The sequence below is a fragment of the Pristiophorus japonicus genome, chromosome 14 (genome assembly GCF_044704955.1).
Source record: "Pristiophorus japonicus isolate sPriJap1 chromosome 14, sPriJap1.hap1, whole genome shotgun sequence".
Taxonomy (NCBI): Eukaryota; Metazoa; Chordata; class Chondrichthyes; family Pristiophoridae; genus Pristiophorus; species Pristiophorus japonicus.
Window position 1 is genome coordinate 165,837,226 of NC_091990.1, and position 12,564 is coordinate 165,849,789.

Below are 12,564 nucleotides of genomic sequence, written 5' to 3' on the forward strand. Positions count from 1 at the left end.
TTGATCGCCATCTAACGGCTCATGCTGGAAATAACGTGTGTGGCTGTCAGGAAGAATATGATGTATTCTTCTCTCCACTTCTCCATCGTTGACTAGCTTGCCAGAACTCTGTCACATATGAACAATGACCAACTGGGCTAGTTCCCAGAGTGTGACTGACATCTGTGGTGCCATTACTGTAGCAAAGAGTCAACATCTTCAGGAGAGGAGAACAAAATTAGCTGGGTAAATATACAGAGTTCTCTCTATCTTTGCCAAGCATATCTAATCCAAAACACATAGAAGATTATCTGATTTCTCTGTGCTGTTGTGTAGTGCGTTCTCGGGGCCGAAATTGCTCACCGTCCAAAATGAGGAGCACCTACTGGTTTTGCTGTGTTCTGGCCGTCCCATGCATTGGGGCAGCCAATCCATCAAAATTCAGCAGTTCGGGCGTTTTTCAAAACGGCTAATGAAATGTTGGGTTTTATCGCAAGGGGGTTGGAATTGAAAAGTGAGGAAATGATGCTTCAGTTTCACAGAGCCTGTACCTCCACCTTCTCAAGGGCAATTGGGGATGGGCTCATCCCAGAACGAATTTTTAAAAATCTGCTGTGCTGCATTCAATTTTGGGCACCAAACCTCAGTAAAGATATATTGGCCATTCAAGGGGTACAGATCTGATTCACCACAATAATATCAGGGCTTAAAGGTATAAATTTAGTTTGTATTCCCTTGAGTTTAGAAGGTTCAGTAATGATCTAATCGACGTGGTCCTTCGAGCCCGTTGTGACATTCAATAAGATCATGACTGATAATACAGAAACTATTTCCTTTGATAGGGAATCCAGAACAAGAGGGTACAATCTTAAAATGAGAGCCATTTGGGAATGAAATCAGGAAGTACTTCTTCACACAAAGCTCAGTGAGTATTCTGGAACTCGGTCCCCCAAAATACTGTGGATGCTGGGTCAATTGAAAATTTCAAGGCTGAGATCGATAGATTTTTGTTATGCATGAGTATCAAGGGATATGGAACAAAAATGAGTAAATGGAGTTGAGATATAGATCAGCCATGAACTAACTGAATGAAAGAAGAGGCTTGAGGAGCTGAATGGAATACTCCTTGGATTACGAAAGGAATGGAGAATCATCGGGAATAGAGGGACTAAAAATAAATATCGGTCTTCATGAAACGCGCAGGTAATTAATAGCCATGCTAACATCTCTCTGCTCCACGAGCATAAACATGAGATAGGAAATATGACAAATGATGACTTTCTCTGGATCCTAACAGATCAATTGATAAATAACCCCAGTTCTGGTTCCTTGTAACACGGAATGTACACTTTCAGTTTCTCTGATATCTCGGTAAATTTGTAGCATCCCATCATCATCATCATAGACAGTCCCTCGGAATCGAGGAAGACTTGCTTCCACTCCTGAAGTGAGTTCTTTGGTGACTGAACAGTCCAATATGAGAGCCACAGACTCTGTCACAGGTGGGACAGACAGTTGTTGAGGGAAGGAGTGGGTGGGACTGGTTTGCCGCACGCTCCTTCCGCTGCCTATGCTTGGTTTCTGCATGCTCTCGGCGTTGAGACTCGAGGTGCTCAGCGCCCTCTCGGATGCACTTCCTCCACTTAGGGTGGTCTTGGGCCAGGGACTCCCAGGTGTCAGTGGGGATGTTGCACTTTATCAGGGAGGCTTTGAGGGTGTCCTTGTAGCATTTCCGCTGCCCAGCTTTGGCTCGTTTGCCGTGAAGGAACTCCGAGTAGAGCACTTGCTTTGGGAGTCCCGTGTCTGGCATGCGGACTATGTGGCCTGCCCAGCGGAGCTGATAGAGTGTGGTCAGTGCTTCAATGCTGGGGATGTTAGCCTGAATAAGGATGCTGATGTTGGTGCACCTATCCTCCCAGGGGATTTGCAGGATCATGCGGAGACATCGTTGGTGATATTTCTCCAGCAACTTGAGGTGTCTACTGTACATGGTCCATGTCTCTGAGCCATACAGGAAGGCAGGTATTACTACAGCCCTGTAGATCATGAGCTTGGTGGCAGTTTTGAGGGCCTGGTCTTCAAACACTCTTTTCCTCAGGCGGCCGAAGTGCACTGGCGCACTGGAGGCGCTGTTGGATCTCGTCGTCGATGCCTGCTCTTGTTGATAGGAGGCTCCCGAGATATGGGAAGTGATCCACGGTGTCCAGGGCCGCGCCGTGGATCTTGATGACTGGGGGGCAGTGCTGTACGGCGAGGACAGGCTGGTGGAGGACCTTTGTCTTACGGATGTTTAGAGTAAGGCCCATAAGACAGCTTAAAAACAACAAGATTACGGGTGCGGACAGAATCCCTGCTGAGGCATTGAAGAATTTGTAGCATAATCAGGGATTGAATAGAGAACGCTCTTCAATTTATTTCAGCTACTGGTTTTATTCCATGTGTTCACATAATCCTCCTTGTTTTTGAGAAGTGCAATAACACAGGCTTTAACTGCCAAATAAATGTATTGAATAATAAAAGGATAAGCGAATAATAGCATTAACACAACAGCAGGGACCAATTTTCTTTGCTCTAGCTTCTCGAAGCCCCTGACTAGAAGACACTGTGTAACAGAAATATGGACAGAGACCCATAATACCAAGTCGCCACTCTCATAGGGCTCAATTCTCCCCAGTCATTTGCACTGTTTTTTTGGCACGCACTGTTTTTTCTGGCTTAAGTATTTTTTTCAAAGATTCCCCCTGTGATCTGCGCCGGCGTAACTGACTTAGTTACGATTTTTCGAGGCCAGTTTTCATGACCTCATGTCTGCGCCGGTTTTTTAAATTGTTCGCAGTTTGGCCAACATTTTTTTCTCTTAGGTCAGCGTATCTGGCTACTCCCAAAAAACCTCCTGGTGAGTTAAGAAGACCAGCGCACATTCACAAATCTGCGCTGAAAAATGCCGATGATTTTGAAGGGAGTGAAGAACACCGTCAAAATCAATAATAAAATTCAACTTTTTTTTTTAACCTGTCAACGTAGAAGTGTAAATTTGTTGGATTCCAGAAGTTTTCTCTTTTTTTTACTCACTCACACACCACCACCGTCTTGAAGAAGGCCTGGAGGGCCGTAGGTTTGGCCGGCATAATCGACCTCGCGCCCGGACACAGCGGCTTGGGGTTCGGCTACAAAACAAGCTGTGGTGGGGGAGGAGGGGAGGAGAGAGAGTGCGAGGTGCCGATCGGAAGGCTTGGAGCCTGGGGAGGGGGAGGAAGAGAGAGAAGTCACAAGACTCGGGGGGGGGGGGGGGGGGGCGGGGGTGAAGAAGAGAGGAGAAGTCACAAGACCTTTGGGTGTGGTCCATCCATACAGACCTGGAGAGATACAACTGCGAACTTGTGCTGCCTGCTTTCCTGCCGTTTTGAGCTTCTTCCAAAGGTTAAATTTAAGTCAGTGACAACTATTCCACATGGACATGTTTACTGTTTGGAGCTGTTCCGTAATGTTGTGTTGTGTTAATGGAACACAGTTTCAGTTTCAATGTAAAATTTATTTTATTCAAAAGTTTACAATAACTTTAGTAAAATTATTAATGTATCAAACTTTACTTTAAGATCACTTTTTAAGCACTTAAAAACTTTAAGATCACTTATAAACTTATAAATTTACATAACTTACAAAAAACTTTTAATTTGAGAACAGTTACAACAGTAACAATAACAACAACAACAGCAACAAAGAAAGGCTGCAACCATCTCTCCTCCACCTTATTCTAAGACCGCCTGCTGCGCTTGGTCTTGAACACTCCACCACTCCTGCCCGCAGGCAGTGGCGCAGTGTTTCTGGGCTTGATACCAAGCTTATTCTTTCTAACATCTAGGGTACTGCGCACCTCTTGAGGGTGGGGGGGCGTCAGCATCAGGCGGCAAGTTGGAGGGCCTGGCTTTGGGCTCTTCAGAGGCTGGTATGGGGATTGGAGTGGGAGTGACAGTTGATTCTGTCAATGGACGTGGGGTCTGGGCGTGTTCCTTTATTGCAGCTAACTCCGACATGCCGTCCCTCATGCGCCCCAACAGTGTCTCAACGACCTGCAACATTCCCTCCCTCATGGCCAGTGACGTGGTTTGCATTACCTCTGACATTCCCTCCCTCATGACCACTATTCCTTCACTGATGGTCCCGGATATTGTTCCCATTTCTCATGAGTGTTGTTACTTCTCTCGACAGTCCCACCAGCTCATCACTCCTCATCACTCACCCCACTGATAGTGTCCAGGAGTGATCAGGTAAGGTCAATGCTCTCCGCACTCACTATCATCATCTGAACCACATCTGTTAGATCCTGCATCTCAGAAGAGCGCTGTCGAGGTCTCCTTCCCCTCCTCCCCATGGGTGTGGCTCACACTACACCACTGGGACCCGCAACCCCGGAAGCTGGGGCTCTGGGTGTGCCTCGCTGCATCACACCACTGGGACCCGCAACCTCAGAAGCTGGGGCCCTGGGTGTGCCTCGCTGCATCACACCACTGGGACCTGCAACCTCGGAAGGTGGGGCCTTGGGTGTGCCTCGCTGCACCCCACCACAGGGACCCGCAACCTCGGAAGGTGTGAAACTATGGAATGTCCCACCAACACTCAAACCACTAGTCACAGAAGGGGCTGTCACCTCCATGAGCGGCACTTCCTCCAAAGTCAGTACAACAATGGAAGCTTCATCCAGCTCCATCTCCTCCCCCTCACCCCCATGGATGGATTGGCAGATGTTCTCCTCTTCTGGCTCGTTTGCATCTGAATCTTCTTCTGCATCGTCAGGGTTGGCCTCAAGTTCTGCAAAATATAACAGAACAGTCAAATGGTTAGCAGCAGAGGGGGCAGGATGGGTGGCATGAGTAGGCCCACACATCGCAGGTCAGGCAGCAGATTGATTTGAAGGGCCACTATGAATTTGCAGGACTTGCCCTCTCCCTCGAGTGTGGGCCCAGCTTGTGCAGTACTGACTGCTTTTCTCCAGGCAGGACCCATCAAAGCAGTGACCCTCTCTTCCAAGGGTGTCAGTGGGTGCAGATTTGCTGGGCTCCTCCTGTTCGAGTTCTTTCCCTTTTGTTGTGTGCCACTTTTCACTGCAAAGATGAAAATGCAACTTTTTAGAGAGGGTGTCTTTCTGCTGGGTGGGACATATACAGCTGGTCACATTTACAATTGCATTGAATGAATGAAAATATTACTTACACTAACTACTTGACCAAGGTCCAGCCATTTCTTTTTACACTGGCCTCCAGATCTCGTGGTGGTCACCACCGTGCAGTAATCTTCTGTATCTTGGTTCCAGAGTTTCTTCACTTCTTTTGGTGGAACTTTTATGTGATCCCTGCTGGTGTCCAGCTCCTGCCATCTGTTCTCAATCACAGTAACCAGTGCCTGCACTTCTTCCTGTAAGAAATTCTTGGTCCTTGCACTGCATTGCATCTTGTATTGCTGCAGCTGCGATTTTTCCAATGCTCTCACGCAGTACTTGTAACACACACAACTGGCTCTTTAAAAATGGCCGATTGCCAAATCTGAGCTGTACTGAGCATGTGTGTCCATTGGAACGACATCAAAAACGTAACTTTTCTTTCACGTGCGGCATTGTTTTTTGACACAGGCAGCAGGCTCCACCCCCCGAGGTGACAGGACACGCTGCGCGGCGCCAAATTCGAATTATACATCAGGGAAACTTTGGCAAAATAACGGGGAACAAAGAAATGGCAGACCAATTAAACAAGTACTTTGGTTCGGTATTCACTAAGGAGGACACAAACAACTTCCGGATATAAAAGAGGTCAGAGGGTCTAGTAAGGAGGAACTGAGGGAAATCCTTATTAGTCGGGAAATTGTGTTGGGGAAATGGATGGGATTGAAGGCCGATAAATCCCCAGGGCCTGATGGACTGCATCCCAGAGTACTTAAGGAGGTGGCCTTGGAAATAGCGGATGCATTGACAGTCATTTTCCAACATTCCATTGAATCTGGATCAGTTCCTATCGAGTGGAGGGTAGCCAATGTAACCCCACTTTTTAAAAAAGGATGGAGAGAGAAAACAGGGAATTATAGACCGGTCAGCCTGACATCAGTAGTGGGTAAAATGATGGAATCAATTATTAAGGATGTCATAGCAGCGCATTTGGAAAGAGGTGACATGATAGGTCCAAGTCAGCATGGATTTGTGAAAGGGAAATCATGCTTGACAAATCTTCTGGAATTTTTTGAGGATGTTTCCAGTAGAGTGGACAAGGGAGCACCAGTTGATGTGGTATATTTGGACTTTCAGAAGGCTTTCGACAAGGTCCCACACAAGAGATTAATGTGCAAAGTTAAAGCACATGGGATTGGGGGTAGTGTGCTGACATGGATTGAGAACTGGTTGTCAGACAAGAAGCAAAGAGGGACTTTTCAGAATGGGGACATTTCAGAATGGCAGGCAGTGACTAGTGGGGTACCGCAAGGTTCTGTGCTGGGGCCTCAGCTGTTTACACTGTACATTAATGATTTAGACGAGGGGATTAAATGTAGTATCTCCAAATTTGCGGATGACACTAAGTTGGGTGGCAGTGTGAGCTGCGAGGAGGATGCTATAAGGTTGCAAAGTGACTTGGATAGGTTAGGTGAGTGGGCAAATGCATGGCAGATGAAGTATAATGTGGATAAATGTGAGGTTATCCACTTTGGTGGTAAAAACAGAGAGACAGACTATTATCTCAATGGTGACAGATTAGGAAAAGGGGAGGTGCAACGAGACCTGGGTGTCATGGTACATCAGTCATTGAAGGTTGGCATGCAGGTACAGCAGGCGGTTAAGAAAGCAAATGGCATGTTGGCCTTCATAGCGAGGGATTTTGAGAACAGGGGCAGGGAGGTGTTGCTACAGTTGTACAGGGCATTGGTGAGGCCACACCTGGAGTATTGTGTACAGTTTTGGTCTCCTAACTTGAGGAAGGACATTCTTGCTATTGAGGGAGTGCAGCAAAGGTTCACCAGACTGATTCCCGGGATGGTGGGACTGACCTATCAAGAATGACTGGATCAACTGGGCTTGTATTCACTGGAGTTCAGAAGAATGAGAGGGGACCTCATAGAAATGTTTAAAATTCTGACGGGTTTAGACAGGTTAGATGCTGGAAAAATTTTCCCAATGTTGGGGAAGTCCAGAACCAGGGGTCACAGTCTAAGGATAAAGGGTAAGCCATTTAGGACCGAGATAAGGAGAAACTTCTTCACCCAGAGAGTGGTGAACCTGTGGAATTCTCTACCACAGAAAGTTGTTGAGGCCAATTCACTAAATATATTCAAAAAGGAGTTAGATGAAGTCCTTACTACTCGGGGGATCAAGGGGTATGGCAAGAAAGCAGGAATGGGGTACTGAAGTTGCATGTTCAGCCATGAACTCATTGAATGGCGGTGCAAGCTAGAAGGGCTGAATGGCCTACTCCTGCACCTATTTTCTATGTTTCTATATTTCTGCCGCATTTCTGGCCTCGAAAAACAGGCGTAACTCTGGCAATATGCCAGAAAACGGGCTTGGGCAAAATTGAGCCCAAAAGTGCTTCCACAAACTTCCTCTGCGTTTTTTAAAGGCATGAATCGCTATATAAGTAGCAGGATCTGGTATTGAAATCGCTGATATCTATCACATGACATCACGACAACCTGTGACAATCTTAGGTCACCTGCAAGCTGTTCACAGAAAAATAAAGACCATTTTGAGCATTTAAGAGTCGTGGTTCAGAAAGATTTTTGAGGTAGAGTAACTTCACAATTACTTATCTTACTTCATTTGATTTTTTTTTAATCTGACTGCTGTGAGAACATTAGACGGAGCTACATCATGGGTTTCTATTTGGAATCTGTTTTAAAAGAATCAGTAAGCTCTGTGAGCTGAGGGTCAGGTAAGCCATTTAGGACCAAGATGAGGAGAAACTTCTTCACCCAGAGTGGTGAACCTGTGGAATTCTCTACCACAGAAAGTTGTTGAGGTTCTTTGCTTCCTGTTTGCCAACCAGTTCTCAATCCACGTCAGCACACTACCCTCAATCCCATGTGCTTTAACTTTGCACATTAATATCTTGTGTGGGACCTTGTCAAAAGCCTTCTGAAAGTCCAAATACACCACATCAACTGGTTCTCCCTTGTCCACTCTACTGGAAACATCCTCAAAAAATTGAGGTAACTTATTTCCAGAGGCAAATCAATAAATAGGCTTCTCTATAGATGCCAGTGTATAGCAACCACATGCCCTTAGCTTTTACCAACTTGCTGGTTTTCCCAAGGTGCAGATCATGATCAATAAGGCCCATATAGGCCTATGTGGTTCCAATGAAAGCATACCGCATGAAAACCTTACATGGATCAAAAGGGGTACTACTGTATAAATATCTAGTTAGTATGTGATCACTGACACAAAACTATGCGGCTGAATGCCATTACTTCATCCTCAAACAATCCACCATTCACTCTTATTTGAAGAAGAGCAAGGATCAAAGGGCTGGTTGCTTGGGACCTTGGCTACTCGCTGTTGTTATGATTAATGACAACCGTAAGGGCACCGTCTAAAGCAGCTAAGCAACAACATAATGCAGCTCATACATCCATGAGAGAAACAACTGAAAACATCATGGGTGAAAAATTCCGGTCGGAGTCTTCCTTCGTACGAACACCTTCGACCCCCAAAAAATCTACGAAACTACCTGGTGGACCCGGAGGAACGTAGGATCCCGGTCGGAGGCCTAGATGCCCTGTGCAGCGCATGGGGAGATGACTTTGAGGTACGTACAAGCTGGAGTCACGTGGGCCTGGACCACCAATCACTCCATTTGTACGAGTTCCCATTACTATCAATAAGGAAAACCCCTAAAACACAGCATAATAAATAAATAAATAAAACACGTCATATTTTAAGTTAATTGAAATTAAATGTAATTAAATGTTTTGGAAAAAAAAATATTTTTTGGAATTTAAAAAAAAAATTGTTTTATTAGTGTTAAAAATAAACTTACCTTAATGGACAGGGTTTTTAATTGTTTAAATTAAATTTTTATGTTTTTAAAATGTTGCGCTGGTAAAAGTAAGTTATGTGTCTGCTTTTACCAGACGTAAAACTTTGAAGGAGATTCGCTGGGCATGAGTTTGGCATCCCGCACGGATGTCCTTCTCCCAGTGATACGGAGGATCTGTCAAGAGAAATCTTGACATAGAAACATAGAAAATAGGTGCAGGGGTAGACCATTCGGCCCTTCGAGCCTGCACCACCGTTCAATATGATCATGGCTGATCGTGCAACTTCAGTACCCCATTCCTGCTTTCTCTCCATACCCCTTGACAGATTGGATAAGCTGGTTTTCGGTGCTTGCGCATCTTACCCCGAAAACCGGCTTTGGCGAGGCCTTGCCGAGTCCGTGTGCACTTCGTACTGACTCAGCGAAGCCGGAATTTTCGGCCCCTTTACATTCTAAAGTAGAGGCTCCAATTGATGGATCACTTTGGGGATGTCCACAATAATAATCCAGGGAAAGTATCCAGGATCATAGTGGCATGCTGCATGCTTCACCACATAGCAACTGATAGGAGCATCCAACTGCAGGATCATGAAGTGAAAGAGCAGAAGGATTTGCAAGAAGAGGAAGGTGCGGCTCATCTGGAGAAATCTAATTCTGAATAGTTTCCCTTCAACATGTAATCCAACATATAACCTTCATTCCATCCCTCCATCTGAAACATAGGAATAGTAGACCATTTAGCCCCTTGTGCCTGTTCTGCCATTCAATCGGATCATGCATTAAAACCTAGAAAAATCTACACTGAATCCCTCCAAAGTCCCTGCCACATCATTCCACCTATTACAAATACCTCATCTCCCTCGAATATCAAAAGAACTTTACAGATGGCATAAAGCGCTATCAAAACATTTATTGCACAAATATCCAAATTGTTGATATCAACCTAATTCTTCCTACTATTCTTCTTACTATGGTACATCCCTATTCTAATAGTGGGTGTCTTCTGTGCATTGCTAATTAGTCGTGTCTTATCTAAGTGGTCCAGAGACAGGAACAAGGCAGGATGACAGCAATGGATTGCCAACATCACGCTCTGGGACCCAAGGTAGTTCTCACTCAATGAGCTTGCATACCTAATGGGCCAACTTCAGGCTGCAGCTTATCTGTTGCTGCGGGAAAAGTCTGGCCCTACCTGTCAAATCTATCTGCACCCTTCAAAAGCTCCAGGCAAACTCCAATTGGAAAAAGACAGGCTGATAAATACTTTCAAGAAAGTGATCAAGACCAAGTGATTTTAAATAATTGTCTCTTGCATTCACAAACATTTGCCAATCTAAAATATATTTCAACAAGTAACACAAGGACTTAAAAATTCAGCTGTGCAGCGCCCATTTTTCAAGCATTAAACGGCCTCCAATATGGCGGGCAAGAAGCACACGCACATTACGATCCAAAAGTGCACCATTTGCCATATTGGTAAATGCCACACAAAACGAAATCGGTGCAGTGCACAGGCCTGAAACAGGCCCTTTGCATATGCAAATAAGAGGCCGAACACCTTCTGACGCCCTACTGCAAGAATGTTTTGCCGAGGCAGCTGGCGCCAGTTAGCGACCAACTGTTAGGGCACAACAAACAGAGTGAAACAGCTGAAATCTCTGTCACTGATGGTTAAACAGAGGGAGGGGAATGCACAAGAAGCCAGCAGAGGATCAACGGCCTTGGGACAAAGTAGAAGGGTGGAGAAAATCAGAAACAGGCACACAGGGCACAGAGGGATTTGCAAACAAGGATCATGAAACTGATATGCTACGAGATAGGAATCCAGGTCGAAGATCAGAATAATGGTCAAGCAGGACTTGATGTAGGCAATGGAATTCTGGTGAGTCCCAGTTTATGGAGGAAAGTGTCTGGAAATCTGGTTGATCGCTCCAGATTCATATTTCTAAAAGCACTTGCTGCACTTCGATTGTGCTTGCCGAAAGCGTCCTTTGGAAAATACAGTAAAACTGCAATCTGTGCTTTAGCAAACTTACAGCTTATCATCAATCAGGCATGTGTCCAGCGCTACCCGTGCTACTTATTGTCTGTGTGTCTGTTTGGGGGGATGGGGGGGGGCAATAGGTCTTCACTGACGCCACTTAATGGCAGCCACCATCACTTAAAGAAGAGGTGCATTCTGGCTGCAGGCAGCAGGCAAATGTTCTCAATGCAGGGTGAAAGTCATGGCCATGGAGAGTGGAAATACTGGAGGAGGGGCACAAGATTTCTTCACACCTTATCCTCTTTTTCCCTTCTTGCTTCTTTCTCACCCAACTAACTGCAGCTGCTTTCAACAGTCAATTATCTCTGTCTGCTGTCCCTTCACACTAAGAGGTAACTCGTCCTTTTCTTTCATTTCAGGTGCTGTCAATGCCCCATTACACTTCAGGAAGAGGCCAGCATTCCTGAAGATGCAGCTGATCTGACCATCACAAGCACCAGCTCATACATTACACCACATATACTTTAGATTGTAGGTTTAGAGGAGAGGCCTTGATGTGTCACCGGACACAAGTTTGCAGGAGTTAGGGTAGGGGGACAGAATGCCACAGGTGCCAATTTACTGGAGGGTGAGATCATACACTAGCTGCTGTAGAGGTCATAGAAACATAGAAAATAGGTGCAGGAGTAGGCCATTCGGCCCTTTGAGCCTGCACCACCATTCAATGAGTTCATGGCTGAACATGCAACTTCAGTACCCTATTCCTGCTTTCTCGCCATACCCCTTGATCCCCCTTGTAGTAAGGACTACATCTAACTCCTTTTTGAATATATTTAGTGAATTGGCCTCAACAACTTTCTGTGGTAGAGAATTCCACAGGTTCACCACTCTCTGGGTGAAGAAGTTTCTCCTCATCTCTGTCCTAAATGGCTTACCCCTTAACCTTAGACTGTGACCCCTGGTTCTGGACTTCCCCAACATTGGGAACATTCTTCCTGCATCTAACCTGTCTAAACCCATCAGAATTTTAAACCCTCTCATTCTTCTGAACTCCAGTGAATACAAGCCCAATTGATCCAGTCTTTCTTGATAGGTCAGTCCCGCCATCCCGGGAATCAGTCTGGTGAACCTTCGCTGCACTCCCTCAATAGCAAGAATGTCCTTCATTGAGTTAGGAGACCAAAACTGTACACAATACTCCAGGTGTGGCCTCACCAAGGCCCTGTACAACTGTAGCAATACCTCCCTGCCCCTGTACTCAAATCCCCTCGCTATGAAGGCCAACATGCCATTTGCTTTCTTAACCGCCTGCTGTACCTGCATGCCAACCTTCAATGACTGATGTACCATGACATCCAGGTCTCGTTGCACCTCCCCTTTTCCTAATCTGTCACCATTGAGATAATAGTCTGTCTCTCTGTTTTTACCACCAAAGTGGATAACCTCACATTTATCCACATTATACTTCATCTGCCATGCATTTGCCCACTCACCTAACCTATCCAAGTCGCTCTGCAGCCTCATAGCATCCTCCTCACAGCTCACACTGCCACCCAACTTAGTGTCATCCGCAAATTTGGAGATACT

At 45.6% G+C, this 12,564-nt stretch overlaps 1 protein-coding gene across 4 annotated transcripts in view; it reads right to left on the reverse strand.

Moving 5' to 3' along the window:
• The window catches only part of LOC139280197 (sperm-specific sodium:proton exchanger-like), a 654,445-nt gene that overhangs the window by 578,772 nt on the left and 63,109 nt on the right, over positions 1-12,564 (reverse strand). The gene's annotated exons all lie outside the window — the stretch shown is intronic.